We start from the raw sequence: 23043 nt of genomic DNA on the forward strand, positions 1-23043 counted from the left end.
GACTCATTACCCATGGGGACCCAGGTTCGAATCCAGACTGGGGCTGTGTCTCAAATGACGCACTTTTGTCAATGCACTGACAGTCAGTGCACAGTGCATACAGTGCACCGAGGTCTTTAGTGCATAGTGTTGTGGAAAAATTTGAGCACTATGCACTGTGCCCTCGCTGGAAGTGACGGCTGAGCATGGCATGAGCTCGCCAAAATATGAGTTGGTTACTGTTTACAATGCACAGCGTCTGGTGCTTGTATTTGCATGTCCTTCACCCCAAAGGACAACAATCTCACATGCAATACTTTGGTTGGCATGAAAAGGTTGGTGTCCCATAAACATAACTTACAGAATTAGGAGACTGTTGACCAAACTCTTCTACTGAACTGAATGCCACATTTCCTCCATGTCATTGTCAACATGGCCGCCGTTTAGTGCGTGCAGTGTCCATCATTCAAGCACTGCATTTTTCCGCCATTGTTAGGGGATCATCCTGGCACTTTCAGTGCACTGGCTCAACTGAAATTTTCAGCGTGAGCGCCCTAGGCACTGGAAAACAGTCCCTGAAGTGCACAAGTGCAGCATTTGAGACACAGCCTGGGTCTTTTCCTACCCTATGTCTTTGTACCTCCGGACTGGGTCATTTCACAACCCTATCTCTCTGTTCCTCTTGCTGCCTCTTGCTATCAAAGGCAAAAAGCTCAAATACATATTTCGATAACAATAAGTAAATGAAAAGTGCATTACCCCAGTGGATTATAGCGACTTATATAAAGCCTGTGTCGTGTCAAAATGGGGTGCTTTGCCAAAATGAGCGACCACTATCCTGTTACATGACCTTAACCCTAACCCTGACCCTGACCCTAACGCTAACTCTTGTTGCAAGTGCCAAGGTCTTTAATCAGCAGTAGGTATAGGGGCCGAGGTATTTAATCATCAGTACAGTAGGTATAGGGGACAAGGTATTTAATCAGCAGTAGGTATAAGGGCCAAGGTCTTTAATCAGCAGTTGGTATAGGGGCCAAGGTCTTTAATCAGCAGTAGGTATAGGGGTCAAGGTCTTTAATCAGCAGTAGGTATAAGGACCGAGGTCTTTAATCATCAGTACAGTAGGTATAAGGGCCAAGGTCTTTAATCAGCAGTAGGTATAGGGGACAAGGTATTTAATCATCAGTACAGTAGGTATAGGGGACAAGGTATTTAATCAGCAGTAGGTATAAGGGCCAAGGTCTTTAATCAGCAGTAGGTATAGGGGCCAAGGTCTTTAATCAGCAGTAGGTATAGGGGACAAGGTCTTTAATCAGCAGTAGGTATAAGGACCGAGGTCTTTAATCATCAGTACAGTAGGTATAGGGGCCATGGTCTTTAATCAGTGGTAGGTATAGGGGCCAAGGTCTTTAATCAGCAGGAGGTATAAGGGCCAATGTCTTTAATCAGCAGGAGGTATAGGGGCCAAGGTCTTTAATCAGCAGTAGGTATAGGGGACAAGGTATTTAATCAGTGGTACAGTAGGTATAGGGAACAAGGTCTTTAAAGCCTGTGTCGTGTCAAAATGGGGTGCTTTGCCAAAATGAGCGACCACTATCCTGTTACATGACCTTAACCCTAACCCTGACCCTGACCCTGACCCTGACGCTAACTCTTCTTGCAAGTGCCAAGGTCTTTAATCAGCAGTAGGTATAGGGGACGAGGTCTTTAATCATCAGTACAGTAGGTATAGGGGACAAGGTCTTTAATCAGCAGGAGGTATAGGGGCCAAGGTCTTTAATCAGCGGTAGGTATAGGGGTCAAGGTATTTAATCAGTGGTACAGTAGGTATAGGGGCCAAGGTCTTTAATCAGCAGTAGGTATAGGGGACAAGGTCTTTAATCAGCAGTAGGTATAAGGGCCGAGGTCTTTAATCATCAGTACAGTAGGTATAGGGGACAAGGTCTTTAATCAGTGGTAGGTATAGGGGCCAAGGTCTTTAATCAGCAGTAGGTATAGGGGACAAGGTATTTAATCAGCAGGAGGTATAGGGGCCAAGGTCTTTAATCAGCAGTAGGTATAGGGGACAAGGTATTTAATCAGTGGTACAGCAGGTATAGGGGACAAGGTCTTTAATCAGTGGTAGGTATAGGGGCCAATGTCTTTACTGTAATCAGCAGTAGGTATAGGGGCCAAGGTCTTTAATCAGCAGGAGGTATAGGGAGCAAAGTGACTGCCACAGGCGCAGCAGCACCTTTCCAACAGCAGGCAGCAGGCAGAGCACTCAGTGTGTCCTCAGTGCCCCGTGAAGATGAGAGCAGAGCGCACACACACACACACACACGCACATACACGCGCACACACACACACACACACACACACACACACACACACACACACACACACACACACACACACACACACACACACTGGCAGAGCAGCACTCCAGTAGAGCTGAGCGAGAGAGAGAGAGAGAGAGAGAGAGAGAGAGAGAGAGAGAGAGAGAGAGAGAGAGAGAGAGAGAGAGAGAGGCGAGCACACCAGGACATTCCCTCTGGAGAGAAGAGAAGAGAAGAGAAGAGAAGAGAAGAGAAGAGAAGAGAAGAGAAGAGAAGAGGAGAGGAGAGGAGAGAAGAGAGAGAAGAGAATGGGAGAGGAGAGGAGAGGAGAGGAGAGGAGAGGAGAGGAGAGGAGAGGAGAGGAGAGGAGAGAACAGGGTTATTTGAGGCGAGCACCAGGTGTCACACTGACACTCAAGCACACACTCACACACACACACACACACACACACACTCACACACAAACACAGGACTGTGTGCACATACACAATGTGCACATACACAAATACATACACACACAAACACAAACACACTCTCTCTCACACACACATACACACACACACACACACACACACACACACACATAGACACACACACACACGCACACACACACACACACACACACACACACACACACACACACACACACACACACACACACACACACACACACACACACACACACACACACACACACACACACAGGATAACAGCAGGCCAGGCAAAGAGAGGAAAGTCTGACTGCAGTGCAAGAGGAGTTTGGCAGTGAGTGACCATTAGGGTGCTTATTTTAGACCTGTTTTGAACCCGCTTCTTCTCTCCACTAAAGCTCTTAGTCTGATGGATAAAACAGCCGCGCGCTGCAATAGCAAATGCTCAAGACATACGGTATAAACCAGAAGCGCGTTTTATGAACAGTTCAACTGTTGGAAACTGCGGTTTCTTTGGGCGCGCTAGCTTAATTACCATTTTAGCATACACAAACCTTTTTGGTTTCTGACAGTAAAGTACTGGTTTCAGTTATTTAATGATACAGAACTGTACATCGACTTGTGTACTGAAATGTGATTTTCAGCCACAGAGTAAGCATCTTACACCACATATCTGTTGAAGATATGAAAGCGCAATATTGGCAGCAATTTCTAATGGAAAGTGCCTAAAGCCTGTACTATAAGTCACTACATGATTTTCCTAGATGGTCATGTTCATCAGCATATCTGTTTTGTGTTGTCTGCATGTGTGGAATGGGCTCCTCAATGCCTCCAATAGGCTCTCACTGCACCTCACTCTGCAGTGCCATGGACACAACATCTGCAATATCTGATAATCTGGTAAATGAAGGATGAATCACCGCACACTGGTATCTTTGCTGGTAGTTTATTTGGTGAACTTTATTTTGTTCACCAAATAAACTACCAGCAAAGATACCAGTGTGCGGTGATTCATCCTTCATTTACTTGGATTACTCTTACTGCACATCACCAGCACCTGGACAGTGGTTGTGCACAGGGACGTTACTTTGAGTATCTGATAATCTGGTATTGACTAACAGCTCTGTCTGTTTTTACTGTTGAGGGGAGATAAACCCTAAAATATTACGGAAACGCAGTAGCATTTGAGTAGTCCTGTAAGCTGGCAAGCTAGTAATGTTATTCAGTTCAATTCAACACTGTAGTTGTTCTGCATGGGGGCCATTTTAATGCCATTGACTTGTACTGTATGCTGAGGCAAAAGCTGTTCTCAGTTGAATTAGCTTAGCATGGCTGGCTTGGAAGACAAGCTGTTCAATTTGTGTGTTTATAATGGCAACAAAACGACTACAATATGTCTTCTTTTGCTTTTCCACAAGGAACTGATCGCAAAACAACTCAGCCCACACAACTGGAAATGTAGAAAGGTTTTCAAAATCAAACCCGCCTTACAGTCTTGCAAACCAGGATCCTCTGTTATGAAAATAAAAATCCCCTTCCAAATTGCCTTTAACTGTCCCTTCAGAGTCCCATGGTAACTCGTGGTGAAATAGGAAGGCATAAGCAAAACATCAGTCAGAGCGCGGGGGTCACAGTAGGCTGCGGAGCTCTGTATTTGAGTCTCTACATATGTGCACACATGCAGGGCTGGACTGGCCACCTGGCATAGCAGGCATTTCCCGGTGGGCCCTGCACCCTTGTGGGCCCCTAATTTCTGAACAAAATATAGGCCTATATATATTTTTTACATTTCTGAAAATAGGGGCCCACGAGAATGCGGGGCCCACCGGTGAGTCAGTTCTGCGCCGCTAATTATGAGGGGCCCCTTTAAGCCAAAAGTGCCCGGGCCCTATTTCTCCCCCATGAGGGGCCCCTTTAAGCCAAAAGTGCCCGAGCCCTATTTTCCCCCAGTCCAGCCCTGCACACATGTGCACAGAGCAAACCCAAATGGCCCAGATCCCCATCGCCTGTCTGCTGGTGTTAGCAAATAATAGAAGTCAAAGTGTCGCTGGGTTGAGCAAGTATCTTGTTAAGACACATCCAGCTTAGGGGAAAACAAACAGGGCATGGAGACGAGACCAGACGAGGGGTTGGCAGATTGCTGGCTCATCCTTTTGGAGTTATCCTCAAAATAGGTCACAGACACAAACACACACACACACACACACATCTCCTCAACACACACACATCTCTTCCTCCACACAAACACACACACATCTACTCCTCGACAAACACAAATACACACACATCTACTCCTCCACACAAATACACACACACACACACACACACACACACACACACACACACACACACACACACACACACACACACACACACACACACATCTACTCCTCCACACAAACACATACACACACATCTACTCCTCCACACAAATACACACATACACATCTACTCCTCCACACACACACACACACACACACACACACACATCTACTCCTCCACACAAACACACACACATCTCCTCCTTGTTGTTGGGGTATAGAGCTGCACACATCTCCTTGTGTTGCGGTAGAGCTGCATTGCAGAAGAAGGGCTAACCCTGAAGGCAGTGTTGGTTACAATAAAACTCACTCATTTCATACAATATCAATTAAAATCACTCACTCTTCACTTTTTTCTTCCCTGAGGTTTAGAAAGATAATACCGAATTTTTTGTTCAGAGTAAAACTGAGTCAAGGACCATCATATAGCACGGCATAACCAAATGATTAGTATTCAAGCCAATAGACACAATGCATTGGTCTTACTACCACCACATTGTATTGTACATATTACATTCAAATGTTTATCATTCGAAGATACTTGAGTTGTACTCAAAGGACCTGCAGTCGTGCTTCTTTACAGTTTATTGGTGTGAGTGTATTTGTTTTTTGACTTCTAGCAAGTCATCTCTGAGAAAGGATTTATAAAACTAAATCCATCTCCTGTTTGCGCTTGTGTCTAAGGTGTTACATTCCAGCATTGTCACCCTCAAATAAGGACAAAGCATTTTATATAGACCTGGTATAACGTGGGATTTTAGCAGTGCGGTTGTTGACACGTCGTTCACACACACAGCTGTTCTCCCGAATAGGTGTGGACAATAGCCAGTCCAAACTGTGGAAAAATCTATCACCCAGTTTAGCATAAAATAGGCTATCAAAGGAAGTCTCAATCTGCGTATCAAAATGAGCGTTTCATTGCTCAGAGCGCGCAGCGAAACAAACGTGCTGTGTTTAATACCTTGCAGAATCTGTTTTGATTTTGTTTAGTCTTTCCCCATTTGGCCTGCTGCCCAAATCGTGGGTTATGGGGTCTGATCACTGAGGTTCAAAGAGTCTATTCCAATATGTACATGCAGTGGCATGTTTGAGACATGCCAGTCACCTAAGAACCCTCTGGAAACATTTCAATCAGATATTACCATATAGATGTGCCAATTACCAATTTCACTTCCATAGGTTTAGGAATTAGCCATGGTGAATTTGCCATTGTAAAACCAAATAATTTCTTTTAGGATATTACAATATTGGTTGAATTTACATGTCATAGTCCAGTGACGTATGGTCTTCTATTTATTAAATCCTATTTATTCATTCCTCTGAGTTAATCATAATACTGTATATGAGCACACATTGTGTATGACATATTGTAAGATAAATTATTTTGCTCTCAAAACCTTAAGTAAACTCCTACGTGTGGTCAGATGTTCATCTGAAGTGTACACTATACAGATTATAAGTTACGTGCGGTCAGATGTTCAGCTGAAGTGTACAGTATACAGATTATACTGTAAATAACGTGTGGTCAGCTGTTCATCTGAAGATTACTCCCCTCTGGCATTCTTGAGGTGACATATCAGATTTGTCCTCGGCCCAAAAAAAACTTCAAAGGAATTTTCTGGAAAGGAAACGCATGGAAGATTGTGTTCCTCCGTAAACACTGCCGTGATTCATTTTCCCCTTAACATGCCCTACCCCAGAACAGGAGATTCATCTTCCCCTTACCGTGCCCTACCTCAGAACAGGAGATGATTGTTGGACCACTGATCATTAGAATGGCCATGCATATGGATTTGATCATTAGAACAGCCGGCTACAATTTACTTAACGCCGGCGTCAGACGTATGACATAACAGTGTCATAACAGTGTCATAATAGTGTCATGCACGAGTCATAAATGCCATGTCATAATGCTAATGTCATTATGAAGTTTTATGAAGTTGGCATTATATCAACGTTTTATACAACTTTTCTGACATTGACATAATGTTAATGACACATTCATGACTGCATTATGACAATGTTATGACACTATGTTATGTCATACGTATGACGACGGCATCAAGTAAAGTGTTACCGAATGGCCATGCATATGGGTTTTGGGGAGAAATTCAATGGAGGTCAGGCCAATCAGACAGCCAAGTCACACAGGACATGTAATCATGGCCACCACACAGGACATGTTTCCAAGGCCACCACATGGCCACCACAAGACAAGGCCACCTCACAGGACATGTTGCCAAGGCCACCACATGTCACCAAGGCCACCTCACAGGACATGTTGCCAAGGCCACCACATGTCGCCAAGGCCACCACACAGGACATGTTGCCAAGGCCACCACATGTCGCCAAGGCCACCACACAGGACATGTTGCCAAGGCCACCACATGTCGCCAAGGCCACCACACAGGGCATGTTGCCAAGGCCACCACATGTCGCCAAGGCCACCACACAGGACATGTTGCCAAGGCCACCACATGTCACCAAGGCCACCACACAGGACATGTTGCCAAGGCCACCACATGTCGCCAAGGCCACCACATGTCACCAAGGCCACCACACAGGACATGTTGCCAAGGCCACCACACAGGACATGTTACCAAGGCCACCACACAGGACATGTCGCCAAGGCCACCACACAGGACATGTTGCCAAGCTCATTCAACACCTGTTGCACAAACTTGACCATTACTAGACTAGATTATCATATACTGACTAGATTATCATATACTGACTAGATTACTATATACTGACTAGATTATCAAATACTGACTAGATTACTATATGCCCCCCATACTCAAATAGCGGCCCGCGGGCCATTTGTGGCCCTCGGGGCATCTATTTTTGGCCCTCGAATAATTTTGAAAAATAAAAAAAATAAAAAAATAGATAATAATAAAAACATTTTGGGTCCGATCGCGCTGTCGGCTCTTATTTTGAAATCGCGTCACAGACGCTATGAAGAAGCGTGCCATGCCCCGCCCCCTCAGGCAGTTTCTCTCCCTGTTTGTCAGTCACTGCAGGCTCCAGACAGAAGCACCTACGACGGTGGCATTAGAGGTGGTGAGGTAGACTACAAGGCAGGGGTGGAGCTATAGACGGGGCAAGCAGGGCATTTGCCCCTGGGCCCAGGGCCCTGCCGAATGGGTGGTGGGGCCCTATTATGACCTTGGCAGACTGTATGGGAGGCCCTGTTAGTGTTTTGCCCTAGGGCCCTGTGTGCAATTGTTCTGCCACTGCTACAAGGGAAGGACTGTATCAGAGCCTGTAAATAAATCATTCACAAAGTTCTCTATGCTTCGTTTTTGAAAGTAATGGTCCACATTTGATTGCAAACAGTGTGTTAGGACTTCAAATTGGTTTAGCAGTAGCTGTAGCTAGTTGCTAACACAAATGAAGGCAAACTGTGTTTGAGCTCTGCTGGCAGCTAACTATTGGTAGCCTATTAAAAACGAATTGCTTAATAAACTTTTCACACTTTTAAACAGTCCCCAAATAGTTCGTTTGGAATGCTAAGACCCTCATAAGACTGCAAACAAAGTTATGAGCAACTTGACAATTTATTATTGGCTTTTGCATTTAATCAATAGGCCTATTGCATCAAATGTGCCATTTTCTTGTTGACAAAACCTGGTGTTCTCCTATCTATGTGTCCTCTTTGTTGGGTCCATTATTGCATCTGATTCTCATTATGCATGTGAGAGCTGCATAAACAAAGTCATAATAAGCAACATTTGTTTGAAAAGTGTTATCTTCAGGCTTATTGGTTTTCTCACTAAGAAATAAATCTTTATGAATGTAGTCTGCAAATATAGGCTAACAGATAATTATGTCATTTTAAACAAAATACTGAAGGGTGGGTGGCAATGAGAGCAAGGCAGGCACCTCACCCCATATCCTGTCACTGGAAACTAAATATCTGCTGTGGGTGTGAGTGCGTGTGTATTGTGCTTACTAAGGACTTTTTTTTTTTAAACTTTATTTAATTACTATTTTTTTTTTTTTTTGGGGGGGGGGGGTTGTCGTGTCGGCCCGGCCCGGCCCTTTATTGGGAGGAATTTTGAAAAACTGGCCCTCGGGGACTTTTAATTGAGTACCCCTGCTATATACTGACTAGATTATTATATACTGATTATATTCAGCAAGCTGAATTTATGAGGCCAAATCCATATACAGTACATTAGCAGAATACTAGCCAGTACGGGACGAAATCCTCTGCCCTCCTGGAAAAAGACAAACAAGTGTGTGTGGAGAAATAGTTGTTTTGCCAAGCAAGAAAAAAATGTTTGAAAAAACAAGCCAATTTGATGAAGTGCAGCTGCGGCAGGTTTAAGGTTTGCTGATCTGATCGATTGCTTTATGACGGCACTTCTTCAGATGGTGAGCTAAGCTCTTTTTCCTTTCTCCATCTCTCCATGACAAGTGAAGATGAGTGGGCCAACAGACAGACAGTGGCCAAGGCCGTGTCGATACAGTAGAAGCTGTAAAAGATGGCTTTCTCATATACAGCCAGTGTCATCAGACTGTAAATCCCGGCTGTGTAGTGGGTTTGTTCCCGAGCATACGGTATCTGGAGCAGAGGAATGCTGTCCTTCATCACGAAAAAACGGGTCGGGGCAAACGCTACCTGCTCAAAAGATAAGTCTTTATTGTAAGTTGTATGGAGATGTGTGTGTTGTTTGAACTCAAAGCTGTTATTCAAAGCTTACTACCAACAGCCAACAGCCAACAACTTACAATAAGGATTTAAATTTACTTGGAAATCTGAGGTAGCTGGTATTTTTTACAGTGAACGATTCTGTGAAACAGATTTCACCACAACCAGCTAACCAAAATAACTAAACAGCTGTGGTGTTGGGTCTTGCCGGGCGGGTCACTGCATCTCTTCATCATGGCAGTAGATTATTTGGGGTCCTCATAGCAGTATTGTAGATTATTTGGGGTCCTCGTAGCAGTATTGTAGATTTTTTGGGGTCCTCATAGCGGTATTGTAGATTTTTTGGGGTCCTCAGTATTGTAGATTATTTGGGGTCCTCGTAGTAGTAGGCTATTGTAGATTATTTGGGGTCCTCAGTATTGTACATTATTTGGAGTCCTCATAGCAGTATTGTAGATTATTTGGGGTCCTCATATCGGTATTGTAGATTTTTTGGGGTCCTCAGTATTGTAGATTATTTGGGGTCCTCGTAGTAGTAGGCTATTGTAGATTATTTGGGGTCCTCATAGTAGTATTGTAGATTATTTGGGGTCCTCATAGCAGTATTGTGTCCTCCTCATAGCAGACAGAGCGCGGATATAGTTTCAATATTGCACACACACAAGGTAAGTTCATGTGTACGGTACATTCAGTACACAGATGCAGTTCAATGTACGTCACAAGGAATAAAAGTAGAAAACAAAACAAAGGTGAGCTAAGCCCCCCACATATGGGATTGCATGCCCAGGGGCACCCAGGTTCGAACCCGGCCTGGGTCATTTCCCATCCCTACCCCACCTCTCTGCACTCACTTCCTGTCATGCTTCACTGTCCTATCTGAAATAAAGGCCCAAAAAGGCAAAAAAATAAAAATAAAAAAGAAGAAATAGAGCACACGGCACACCCGCAGGCTCGACAGACAGACAGACACACACACACACATGCCCAAGAGACAGACAGACAGACACACACACACACATACACACAGGCCCGACAGACAGACAGACAGACAGACAGACAGACCGACACACACGGCTGACACAGAGGCAGGCTGACACCGACCCTAAGGTCTGGTGAACCTAGTCAACCAGCCGGCCGCTAATCTACAGCCTCTGCTCTGCCCTGGCTGATCTGATCCCCACATCACATGACTGCTGTGCCGGAGCAAAGACACATGCACGCACGTCATCACAGACAGTCACACTTCAGCCCCGTAATCTCATTACCCTTGTCTCCGAGCAGAGAGAGGGGGTCAGGAAGTTTGTGTGTCTCACCATGCCATAACTGACCTCAACTCAACGCTGCCGACATGATGAGAGAGAGGGGGGGGGGGGGTATCCTCACTCACCACACACACCTACTGTTTGGAAACACATGTCATCAACAAAAACAACAACAAATGTTATATCCAAGACTTTTGTGCATAGTGTTTATGGCACAAAGTTTAAGAGGCTTGGAGATTATCCTTTGATGGCTGTCTTTATAACATTGAGAATGTAACACTTTGTCGCCGCGTAATGGAACTCTGGCTTAAACAAGCTTTAATCGCTGCACATTTCACAAAAATATCCTAGAAGTGAGAAAAGAAAATGTCCACATGTCCATAGTTCATAGGTGTTTATTCTCTCCAGCAGCAGTAACATACCGTACACAGCACTATTGCAGCTTTAAGCAGATGTAGTTGCTAGAATAGATACAATATCAGGTGAAGGCCCTAAAGCATTGTGGCTGCTGTCTGTTCTCCCCAAATCACTAGGGCATGAAAAGGGTTTGACACTAACAAAAACAAATACATGATACATTGCATTCATCTTTTATTACCTTTTCTTCATTTGGTCATTAACAGTGGATAAAGGCTACATACTTGACAGGCAGAGAAACTACCATCACCTAACAATTCACTGTATTTTACGGCACATCTGTAGTTATTACACCATATAGGCCTACTACCAGAATAGCCACCGTTTGTTGGCAACTCCCTGATGTATAACAGATTTTTTATAAGAGATTTTATGATACCAGATTTTATCATGTTAATGCTTGATACAATTATTCCACATCATGAAATACACTGTAACAAAGTTTTGCAACAAGTTCAACAATCTTTCACTATCTGATATCTCATATTAGCCTGTAATAATGTGCATTATTTAACCAATGAAATTATCAGGCCATATGCAGATCTTAGGGATTTTTTCCCAGCATCTTTACTATAACTACACAACACAATAAAAAGTGAAAATATAAAATATTTACCAATTGCAACATCACTTGTATGGCCGACACTTTAAAGCCTAAGTCACGCCGGAAAGCAACAGGTGAAAGTTTTTACAGCATAAAACTCTGCCGATGTGAAACTGAAATATTGGACGTTGTAGACTGTCTTTCATTGTCCTTCTGTTGCGCACTTATACTTTTGCTGTATTTCTTTTATTGTAAATTACGAAGCTGCATATTCCTCGTGGAGACTATCAGCAAAATCAGAACATTAAAATAATAAGCAGCATTGTGCGCGAGGTCGTGCGTAGCCTGTTTTGACGCCCATGACTCAACAATTCTGTGGACTGCCTCAGCCCTCCTCGAAAAACACCGAAAAGTATGCAAGGGAAGCTTTGCTGAATGTGCACGCTAGTGCGTAATTTGCGGTCATGACAACTGCGATGCAATTATTAGCTCTCATATGCAAAACTTCGGAAAGAATACAAAAAGGGACTCTGTCAACAGTCTGGTTCATTTGAATCTTACTTTCAGCCTAGGCTATGCAAACAGCTGAAGGCTCACCTCAAATGAACCCTTTGCACTCTCTTGCAGCGCTGCACCAGCTCCTATACTGTCTCGATACCGCACAGATGAGACTAAAGATGAAAAGCTTATCCGGGATTTAAAATTGGACGTAAATTTCGCTGTAGGATCACGGATCTCTGGGTGTCTACAACTGTATGGTTACACTGTCATTGTTTCCCCAACGGTCGGTCGGACGGACGGACGAGGCAAGAATTGAGGTTACAATCTTTCGCCAAGGCGCTTTGTCTTCGATCTGGTCGCTTGGACGGTGAAAATACCTCTAGCTGCAAGAAATTTACACTTGAACTTGAAACTGCACTGACCCCGGGAACAGACACCCCATTCAATTTCTAATGTGTCACAAACAGTTCTCGATTGTCTTGCCTCAGGTTTCGCGCGCAAGGGAACTTTGACAGAAAGAGGCACTTCGTAGGTCATACTGGGGTAAGTGTTTTCACTCAGTGACCGATTATTCACGCCTTTCTCTATTACACATGAAATGGGCTCTTCTATCGCTGAATGATATTGTATTACTTGTTTATGAATTAGCCTACTCTGCCAACGTGGATGACATTTTTCTTATAAAGGTAGCCTATAATTAAATTGCCTAAACGGAAACAAAGCATTTAAAACCTATTCAACTGAGCTATCCAAATAAGTGCGGGAAGAGAGGGTCTATTTCTTGGATAGGTTTGCTAAATGTCCGTAGAGATAGGTCTCACAGTGATGATCTTTGCAGATATTTTTCAAGCATCAGTTGTAATAGGCTACAATGTAGTACAATATAGGTTGGAAAAGATAGCCTACAAGTGCCTTTAATATTCTGGTAAACTGATACAAAACACACGATTACTAAAAGTAACACAATTATGTGCCCTACGTAGACTCCTTTAGGCTACTGTTATTTATTTATTTATTTTAGGCAGTAGACAGCAATTCTATTACAGCAAATTAAGTTGTGTCTTTAGGCTGAAGAGTATAGTATATGCAATTATTAATATATATATTTTTAGAAGGATTCAAAGTTACAGACTTAGGCCTACTTCATAGCTGTCCACAAGATAATAGGAGAAGTCTCTTCGGCTTGTTCCATACGGCTGGATTTTCATGTGGCTGTATATTTATTTTGCTTTCCATTGTAATATCCGTAGCTCGAAGAAGAATTTTAGTTAGGCCTATATTTGTGTCAGGGACTGAGGTTTGGGTGTAAACAGAATTGTAAGTGTCAGTGTATTGTCAAGATTAAAGGACACTCAGAACTTTGTGACCTCTTTACTGTAGCCATCTTACTGCCAAAATTGTCAAAGTGTGTGCATCCAGCTCCGTCCTGAAAATATCAAATCACAACATATATTATTCTTCCTACCAGTTGGTTAAACAACCAATCAAAGCAATTGTAGGTCATGGGACATAATATCATTATATTTCCTAATAACTAGACACAGCCACAAAGTAACTAAATATATTTTATTTTGTTGATGTGAAGATGCTGCAGATCCCTGCATCTGTAGTAGTTGAGGCATTTTAGAAAGCCTTTGAAAAGTACACGGCCGGGGCAAGGTCACACTCTGTCCACTCTCAGCTACGACGTGAAATATTGCAGAAGCCCTTTTTCTCTGATAGCTCCACAAATCTAGAACATTCTAATAGAGTATTTTCACCACGCACTGGATTCAAGTGTTAGGCCCTAGTCTGAACTAGGGCAGATATTATAAACTGTGTCAGGACTAATGTGCAGAATATGATGTGTTGGTTATTATTTGAGGTTTTGTGACAAGCAGCAAATCCATGGAGATATGTGTAGTTTGTCAGCAGAATTAAGGAAGCAACTGCCAAATGTTGAATATTTTATAATGATTAGACTCTTTAATGAGAAGTATGTAGCCTACTTGTAGTTCACCAGCAGTTAATACTGTACATCTTTATGCTTCATGCGATCACGTCCCAGTGGCAATATGCTTTTTAGTCCATCTGATGGTTTAGTCCTACAAAAGCAATATGTGCACAGACAGCAAGTTCAAATGCTGCCTGTGGTTAACGCTGATGGAGAGTGCCCATCTTACAGAATGCAGAATAACACACACAGGGCCTGTTGTTCTCCGAGACGTGCTTCCACATTCACATATCTCTCTACCACTCTACTCTGCTCTACTCTTCATATCTGTTCTCACGATACGAGGGCCAAAGAGAAGAAAAGACAGGCAGGTGATGTGTGTTGACCTGCATTCTCCAAACCACACAGACAGACAGATGAGCGATAGATAACAGATGATGAAGTGTGCAGGCGGTCGGTGTCAATGAGGGCATGAAGCGATGCGCCCCTGGCTGCACGTGGCCTCTGTTGCTCTTCTTTATTAGTCCCTTTGCAGCGTGTCCTGCTTTAACCTCGCTGCTGTGTCAGCAACATGTGCCTAAAAATACTCATCTTTTTGCAATATCTGTAAATGATTATAACTTTTTTTGTCTTAATGACAAGTCATCTTGTGTTTGGAGCACCCTGAATGTCATGTCTTTAATCATGGAATGCATCTAATGCAGACCTGCTAGGAAAATTCCTAGTTGTGGTGAACTAGCTGGCTACTGGTATGGTGAACTATACTGGCTACTCGTATGCCACTCCTGTTGTGGTGAACTGGCTGGCTACTGGTATGGTGAACTAGCTGGCTACTCGTTTGCTACTCCTGTTGTGCGTAGTGTACTGCATGTGTATTGTGCCTGTGCTGTGCTAGCTTCTGGGCAGTGTTAGCTAAGGTGACTGGGCAATGATAACAATGACTCCCTAACTGAAAACGGTTTCACATGCGGAGCAGAGTCGAGCCCAGCTGTTCTCTAAGGGGCCTGTGCCATGTGGAGGACTGTGCAATATATCATATTAATATCATGATATCAATATTGCAGTCAAACGTAATCAAATTTCATCATATTGATTTGAAACAATATTATTGTCTTTTGTCTATTCTGCCAAAAGGTAGGTTACGCTAAATACAATGCATTACCCTCCACTTCAGCCATTGCGAGCACAAAGCAGACTTGCTACCCAACACTCATGCAGAACAACACTGTGTGTTTCTCTATGGCCCTCCACTCCAACTGCTGAAGGGAGGGAAGATTGTGAATGGTTTAGCGCAGTTAATTTGTCTTTAAAAGATATATTTTCTAAAAATATCATGATTTCAATATTGACTGAAATAATCATGATATTCGTGATATTTGTCATAATCAAGCAGCCATAGCCACGTGGTCTGGGCAGTATGCAGAGGGGAGATGGTCTGGGATATGGACCCAGTGAGTATACAAAGTTATGATTGCAGCTGGAGAGGCCAGATTTGAACTTGTTTTACGGTGATATATAACAAACTATTTTAGTGCCATTTGCATGGGCATTGCTTCCCCCCTGTTAAAAAATCCCCAATGTTTTCTTGTCCATTTTCTTCTAAATGTGTTTTGAATAGAATGGATGTTTATCTTAGCGTTTTGGTCTTTTATGTGCATGAGAGGGTGTGTGTGTGTGTGTGTGTGTGTGTGTGTGTGTGTGTGTGTGTGTGTGTGTGTGTGTGTGTGTGTGTGTGTGTGCATGACCTAATTCTGCAGAGAGCAAAAGCAAAGAGTTTGCAGAGAAGGATCCCTCCCTTTCTCTTAGCCCCCCCCCCCCCACACACACACACACACACACTCTCACACACACACTCTCTCTCTCTCTTGCACGCGCGCACACACACACACACACACACACGCACACACACGCACACACACTCCCTCTCCTCCCTCCCTTTCTCTTAGTCCCCCTCCTTCTCCTGCTCTGGATGTGTGTGTGTGTGTGTGTGTGTGTGTGTGAGAGAGAGAGAGAGAGTGTGTGTGTGTGAGAGAGTGTGAGAGTGTGTGTGTGTGTGTGTGTGTGTGTGTGTGTGTGAGAGAGTGTGTGTGTGTGTGTGTGTGTGTGTGTGTGTGTGTGTGTGTGTGTGTGTGTGTGTGTGTGTGAGAGAGAGAGAGTGAGTGAGAGGGCTGTCCCCTCCCTCAGCGTTTCCTTGCAGGATCTGATGGAGAGCACAGAGAGTTCATCTGAGGACAGGGAAATGCTTTTCACACACACACACACACACACACACACACACCAGGGAAATGCTTTTCACACACACACACACACACACACACACACACACACACACACACACACACACACACACACACACACACTCGCACGCACACACACGCACACACGCACACACACACCAGGGAAATGCTTTTCTTTCCAGTGTGAATCATTTTGGAAAAATGAGTCGCTGGACTGGACTGAATTGCCCTTGCTGCATTTTGGCATGTTCCTCCTTTCTGCTTTATTGTCTATTTTGGCTGAACTTGCCGTCCTTCATTTCACTGCCAAGAAAACTTCAGGTCCTTTAAAGATACAGCACGCACGGCAACGCACGGCAACGCACGGCAACGCACGGCAACGCACGGCAACGCACGGCAACGCACGGCAACGCACGGCAACGCACGGCAACGCACGGCAACGCACGGCAACGCAAGGCCAGTTCCTGGGTCAAGCGTGTCCTGTAAGCAAATAAAAACAAATCTCTGTAGATTTCTGCTGTACATTCCTTCCTGTTTTGTTCCGAATCCCGTCGGGAGCTGTTCCTCTACATTGAATTTGAGCCACTCAAAACGTCATACTGAGGGTACGGCACCTTACAAAGCGTCATACTGAGGGTACGACACCGCACAGATGGTTACGGCACCTTACAAAGCGTCATACTGAGGGTACGACACCACACAAAGCGTCATACTGAGAGTACGGCACATTACAAAGCGTCATACTGAGGGTACGACACCACACAAAGCGTCATACTGAGAGTACGGCACATTACAAAGCGTCATACTGAGGGTACGACACCGCACAGATGGTTACAGCACCTTACAAAGCGTCATATTGAGGGTACGACACCACACAAAGTGTCATACTGAGGGTACGACACCGCACAGATGGTTACAGCACCTTACAAAGCGTCATATTGAGGGTACGACACCACACAAAGCGTCATACTGAGGGTACGACACCACACAAAGCGTCATACTGAGGGTACGACACCACACAAAGCATCATACTGAGGGTACGACACCACACAAATGGTTACGGCACCTTACAAAGCGTCATACTGAGGGTACGACACCACACAAAGCATCATACTGAGGGTACGGCACATTACAAAGCGTCATACTGAGGGTACGACACCACACAAAGCATCATACTGAGGGTACGACACCGCACAAATGGTTACGGCACCTTACAAAGCGTCATAATGAGGGTATGACACCACACAAAGCGTCATACTGAGGGTACGACACCACACAAAGTGTCATACTGAGGGTCGGAAGTACAGTAGGACTTACAGTACATGTCCCTGAACAGGACAGCATCTGACAAACACTGCCATGCAGGTTTTAGAAGTTTACAGTTGAGGTTCAAGTAAGGGTTTGCACACAACATTGTAATACAGAAGCAGTGTTGCCAGATTGGGCTGTTTCCCGCCCAATTGGGCTGCTTAGGATGGCCGCGTGCGGGTAAAAATTGTATTTAGTAGAAAAACCCGCCCAATTTTTGCCATAGAAATCAATAGAATTGGGCGGGATTTTGTGCTTCTAGGCGGGTTTTGAGCATTTTTTGGGCTGGAAATCATCAGCCTCATCTGGCAACCCTGTACAGAAGTTCGCCTTGGCATTAATAATAATGCCCTGTCACCTTTGGGACTGTCATTGGAAATGTTGAACCACTGTACTGCACATCTGTTGTACTATTGTAGTATGTGGTAAAGAGTGCTAACACTTAGTCTGAAATGTAACACTAGTCTGGATGGTCCTACTCTCTCACTCAAGACTTTAAATAACTCTGACAAGTATACCGTGTTGACCGTGTACCTGTAGACCTTCTCCACTTGGGATGTGGGTTGGTGATGTCAGGTGGGAGAGCGCTCTGCACCAGATGGCCGTGCTGTATTAGAGCAGCACATAGTCATGTCACACAGGTCCTCTATGCATCAGGTCATCCAGCCGGCAGTGCGTCCTGCAGCCTACTGTAAGCTCTAGGCTCTGGTGACCTGACGGCAAAGCCCCCCTCAGGTCACGACAACCTCACTGCAAACGGTGGTAGTGTGTGTGAAGGTTTCTGATACTGTTTTCAGGCCGACCAGAATGGTGCCATGAGAGGGAAGGAGTGATATCTTCTGAAACCTAGGCTTAGCTATCTAGTCGGTCAGCAGATTTTTTTTTAGAAATCAGTGCTTACATCCCATGGCTTCAACCAGAGATGGCGTTGCTGAGGGCCTCTATGATGGGCTTAGGAGCGCTGGGTAAAGGTAGGCTAATGACTGTTTTACTCTACTCAGCTGAGAGGAGAAATCGGGCGTGATTATTTTGGACAAATCTTCCGTTTGAGGCTCCCAAGTACTACCTGCAGGGAGAGAAATGAGAATATTTCGTACATTACATTATATTACATTACATTACATTATATTAGGCAGATGCTTTATAACCAACGCGACTTTCAAACGAGGACATAATCATAGCCAACACCGTGCACCATAAACCAAGTACACTGTTTGCCCAAGTGGGCTTAGGAAAAATACATAGAAAGTTTCTACGCCTCATTCATTGTGAAGCTGCCAATGAATTATTTGTTGCATCCAAAGTTCTAACCGCAACTGAAGACCTAAGGATTAATTACGTAACACCGGATTTCTCCATTTTAACCTCTCCCAGATTTCAGAGCTATCCAGTTGCCCTCTCTTGTTCCTTCGGATGACTGAGTTCATTCATTCAATCATTCAATGTGCAGTCTGGTCCAGTCTTGATAAGCCACTTGGGATATTGTGAAATAATGTTCCCTCTCACTCGTTCAGGTGAATTAGGTGCTTATCGTGCCCAGAGCTCAGTCATGACCTAAATGCTTGGGAGTTGGTCTTGAAATTGGAAGGATAAATATTTGAATCTCAGCTCATCCATGGCTGAAGTGCCCTTGAACAAGGCACCTAACCTTACATTGGTCCAGGGACTGTAACCAATACCCTGCACCTAACCTTATTGGTCCAGGGACTGTAACCAATACCCTGCACCTGCCCTTATTGGTCCAGGGACTGTAACCATTACCCTGCACCTAACCTTATTGGTCCAGGGACTGTAACCAATAGGTTGTACCTACATTGAACTAAATAACTGTTTAGATAAAATAACAAATGAGATAAAAGAGTCAGCTAATTGTGACGTGGTTCTGACACAACACACACAACACTAAATTAATGAAGGTCTTCAATGTACTGTATCATGCCAGTCTTTAGCTAATCACAAACTTTGAATATTTGCTACTTTTCCACAAACAATTGGCATATAATGCCTCAGGCATTTACAGTATATGTAGTGAAAAGTGCCGATCCGATTGTAGTTCAGGGAGTTGAGTTGAGTGTCAGAGCAACCAAACAGGAAGTGATGCCAGCAGCCAGTGGACATGAACCTTGACCTTGCGGTCAGTGTTTTCAGCAGTGTCCTGACATAATGCCCGGAACCTTCCATGGCAACTACAGTATTGTCTCTGGACTGTGTGTTCCTTTCATTGCTATTTGCAGCTACTTGTACCTGTATTCATGATAAATAAGGTATTGTTCTTCACCAAAATAGTGATCAAATTCAGGGTTTGCATGAATTGACTTTAAACTTGAAGCACATTTTGCATGCCACCTCAGCTGTTTCACAGTCTATATAGCACTCATAATTATAGCTAATTATTTTTTGCCAGTAGTTTTGTTAATAGAAAGTAGACAAAAACAATTGTGCAGACAATCGGCAGCATTTATACAGAAAATATCCCTCTGATAGTTTGACCTTGTGAAGCCTGGTGTTCTGGTGTTACGACCTCAGTGATTACAAGGCCTCAATGTTTTACTGTGACGACAACAGTCCAGTAATTGAATAAATAACACAAAGTTAAAGGAGTTGTCTCTTAAAGCAATCGTTACAAGAAAAGGCTTCATTTGGGGAAAAAGGAAAGAAAAATGTGATTGTTATGATCAATATAGTCATTTTGTTAATATACTGTAGTAATTTTGTTCAAAAGACCTGATATCTACAGTGTACATGCACACAAGTAGACTCTGCATTAAAAGGATTTTACATCATTATATTGCTGCCAAGAATATTTTTTGTGAGTCGTGAAGTCCGCCTGGAAAATGTTGAAAGGGCATTATTACATGCCAATATTTCAAACCCTTATACGTTCACCCCTATATTGTTTACTTGCAGTAAAGCATATGTACTCACACATGTAGGCTACCAGCTTTCCATGGAGCAAAATACTATAACAGACCTATCATAATAGAGCTTAGCAACTTAGTCAAAAGTCACTTTCTCTTTATTAACACAAGTTAGTTAACATGTTAAGTTTGATATCTTCACTACATTTAATGGATAATCAAACATGCAAGAGATTATAGTTAGTCAGCTTAGTTGAGTTCAGAATCCCACTCTCCGGGATTCCTCCCAACATGTCAACTGCTAATGCGAATAACATTTGCCGCCCTAATTTATATGAAATCTCTTAAAAGGCCTGAAAAGGGTAAAAGGGGGACAGTGAAGGATATTAAAATAAGTGTTAAATTATCCAGAAATTGGCTTCTGGCTCCTCCATTTCCCAGTTTTGGCCGTGTGTATCATCTGGCCCGTAAAAGCAGGGAGTAGGAAAGCTCCTAACGGGTCGTTTCCAACCCGAGGAGGAGGAGGAGGAGGTGCGATTTGTCTGCTAAGTGCGAGCCGAGGTGGCCGAGTTTGGTTGGCCTAATGTGCTGCATTGGCTTTTGTTCCCCTTGTAATGAAATGTCAATCCCTTGGCCTCAGCTGTGGTGTCTCATAGCAACTGCGGAGGACGTTGGCAAACGCAGAGAGGGGGGACAAGGCAGTATAATCAAATGCAGAGAGGGACAAGGCAATATAATCAAATGCAGATTTCTGTTTTTTGTTTTTTTTAACTCTGCGCCGACTTTGAGCCACTACACAGTTTTGCCAGATTTTTGTATGCCTCTTTGAAGTTCACATTATGACTCGACTGAGAAGAGATTATCAATATTATTAGAAAGAGGCATTTAATTTCTGCAGCGTCTGTTTTTGAGTTTTTGGGGTCAGCCCATCCACAGTCTTAGATAAATACTATTTCCTTTTACAAATAAGGGTTTAATTACTTAGACCCGGCGCAGATTGGGGTCAGATGATGATGATGTTCACTGGGAGGTTTATACGGCCTAAAACAGAGTCATCATAAGCCATTCATCACTATCTAACCATTCAGATGCAGTGTTTCCCACAGAAATTTTGGAAACTATGGGGGCAGCCGGGGTTTATTTTGTCCGGGGGGGGGGGGGGGGGGGGGTGTATTCTTGCAGCGTAAATGCAAAACGGCAAAACAATGACTACAGTATGACATTGGCGCATGGAGAAACTGTAGGCCTGGGCCTATATTTCAGCCATTTATATTTTGAGAAATAAGGCTACATAAGATTTTACTCATGACTTGTATAATAGTAGTACATTGTCATTGTCAAAAAATGCAGTACAGTGAATAATTTCTGTTTACAACACAGTTTCATTCGTCCCTCATGCAGGGGTCTGGGAAACAATAATAAAACAAAATAGGAGCAGATATAAGAATTTAAGAGCACTGTGAAATTGTTAACGCATAGACAAAAAGGGTCTTAGAGGGTAGGCTATGCCTTTTCCCCCACACATATCTGTAGGCGTACACATTCTACATGAGGGGTGCTTTTGGGTTTTTCCAAATTCCTCCCATTAAAAGGGCTGAACAACATATTACACATTTATGTCTATATTCACATTCATTACACATTAATTTCTATATGCAGCCCGATGTCTCCTCTGCTGTGTCAATGAAGGTCTGTCACCAAACTCATTACAACTGTAAAACAAAGCCTAGGGAGTGTTAGTAAACTCATCCCAACTGTCCCTTCTCTGAAGGTTTTTTATATTGCTCCCAAACCCAAGTAAACTACAACAACTTGACTAGGCTTTTGATCCCTGTCTTTCAAGCACTTGTGGTTCTCTCTATAGCAGGGGTGCCCAACCTTTTTTTAACCAAGATCTACTTTTGAAGTTGATGGTCTGCCGTGATCTACCAAGTCAAATTCAAGGATGTCAGTATGAAAATTTAAGACCACCATTTATTAATCACCATTATTATGAACAAAATGTTTTCAGTAGGCTACTATGGCCGTATCTTTTCAGTGTGTTTTTAAAGTGTGTTGAATAGCCTATCTTTACAAAGCAATGCAGCACTGATAGTATGCAGAGATAATTTCAGTCATACACAAGTCATAAACAACTGAAACAATTTCAAAATGATAAACATTTGGTATATAAAAGGCACATAGGCCCTATTTCTAAAATATGTGATGAAGCATTATCATGCCTTCAGTGGTATAGGCTACAAATTAAAAAGGGCTCAGAAATTCACCATTTGTTAG

General features: G+C 43.4%; 1 long non-coding RNA gene across 1 annotated transcript in view; it reads left to right on the plus strand.

Annotated features, from left to right (window-relative positions):
* Window positions 1-11367: 11367 nt before the first annotated feature.
* Window positions 11368-23043, plus strand: part of LOC134447278 (uncharacterized) — a 69125-nt gene continuing 57449 nt past the window's right edge. Inside the window, exon 1 of the long non-coding RNA XR_010034579.1 lies at window positions 11368-12973. This is a non-coding gene — a long non-coding RNA (uncharacterized LOC134447278). The remainder of the gene's footprint in view (window positions 12974-23043) is intronic.

The sequence above is a fragment of the Engraulis encrasicolus genome, chromosome 4 (genome assembly GCF_034702125.1).
Source record: "Engraulis encrasicolus isolate BLACKSEA-1 chromosome 4, IST_EnEncr_1.0, whole genome shotgun sequence".
In the NCBI taxonomy this organism is placed as follows: domain Eukaryota; kingdom Metazoa; phylum Chordata; class Actinopteri; order Clupeiformes; family Engraulidae; genus Engraulis; species Engraulis encrasicolus.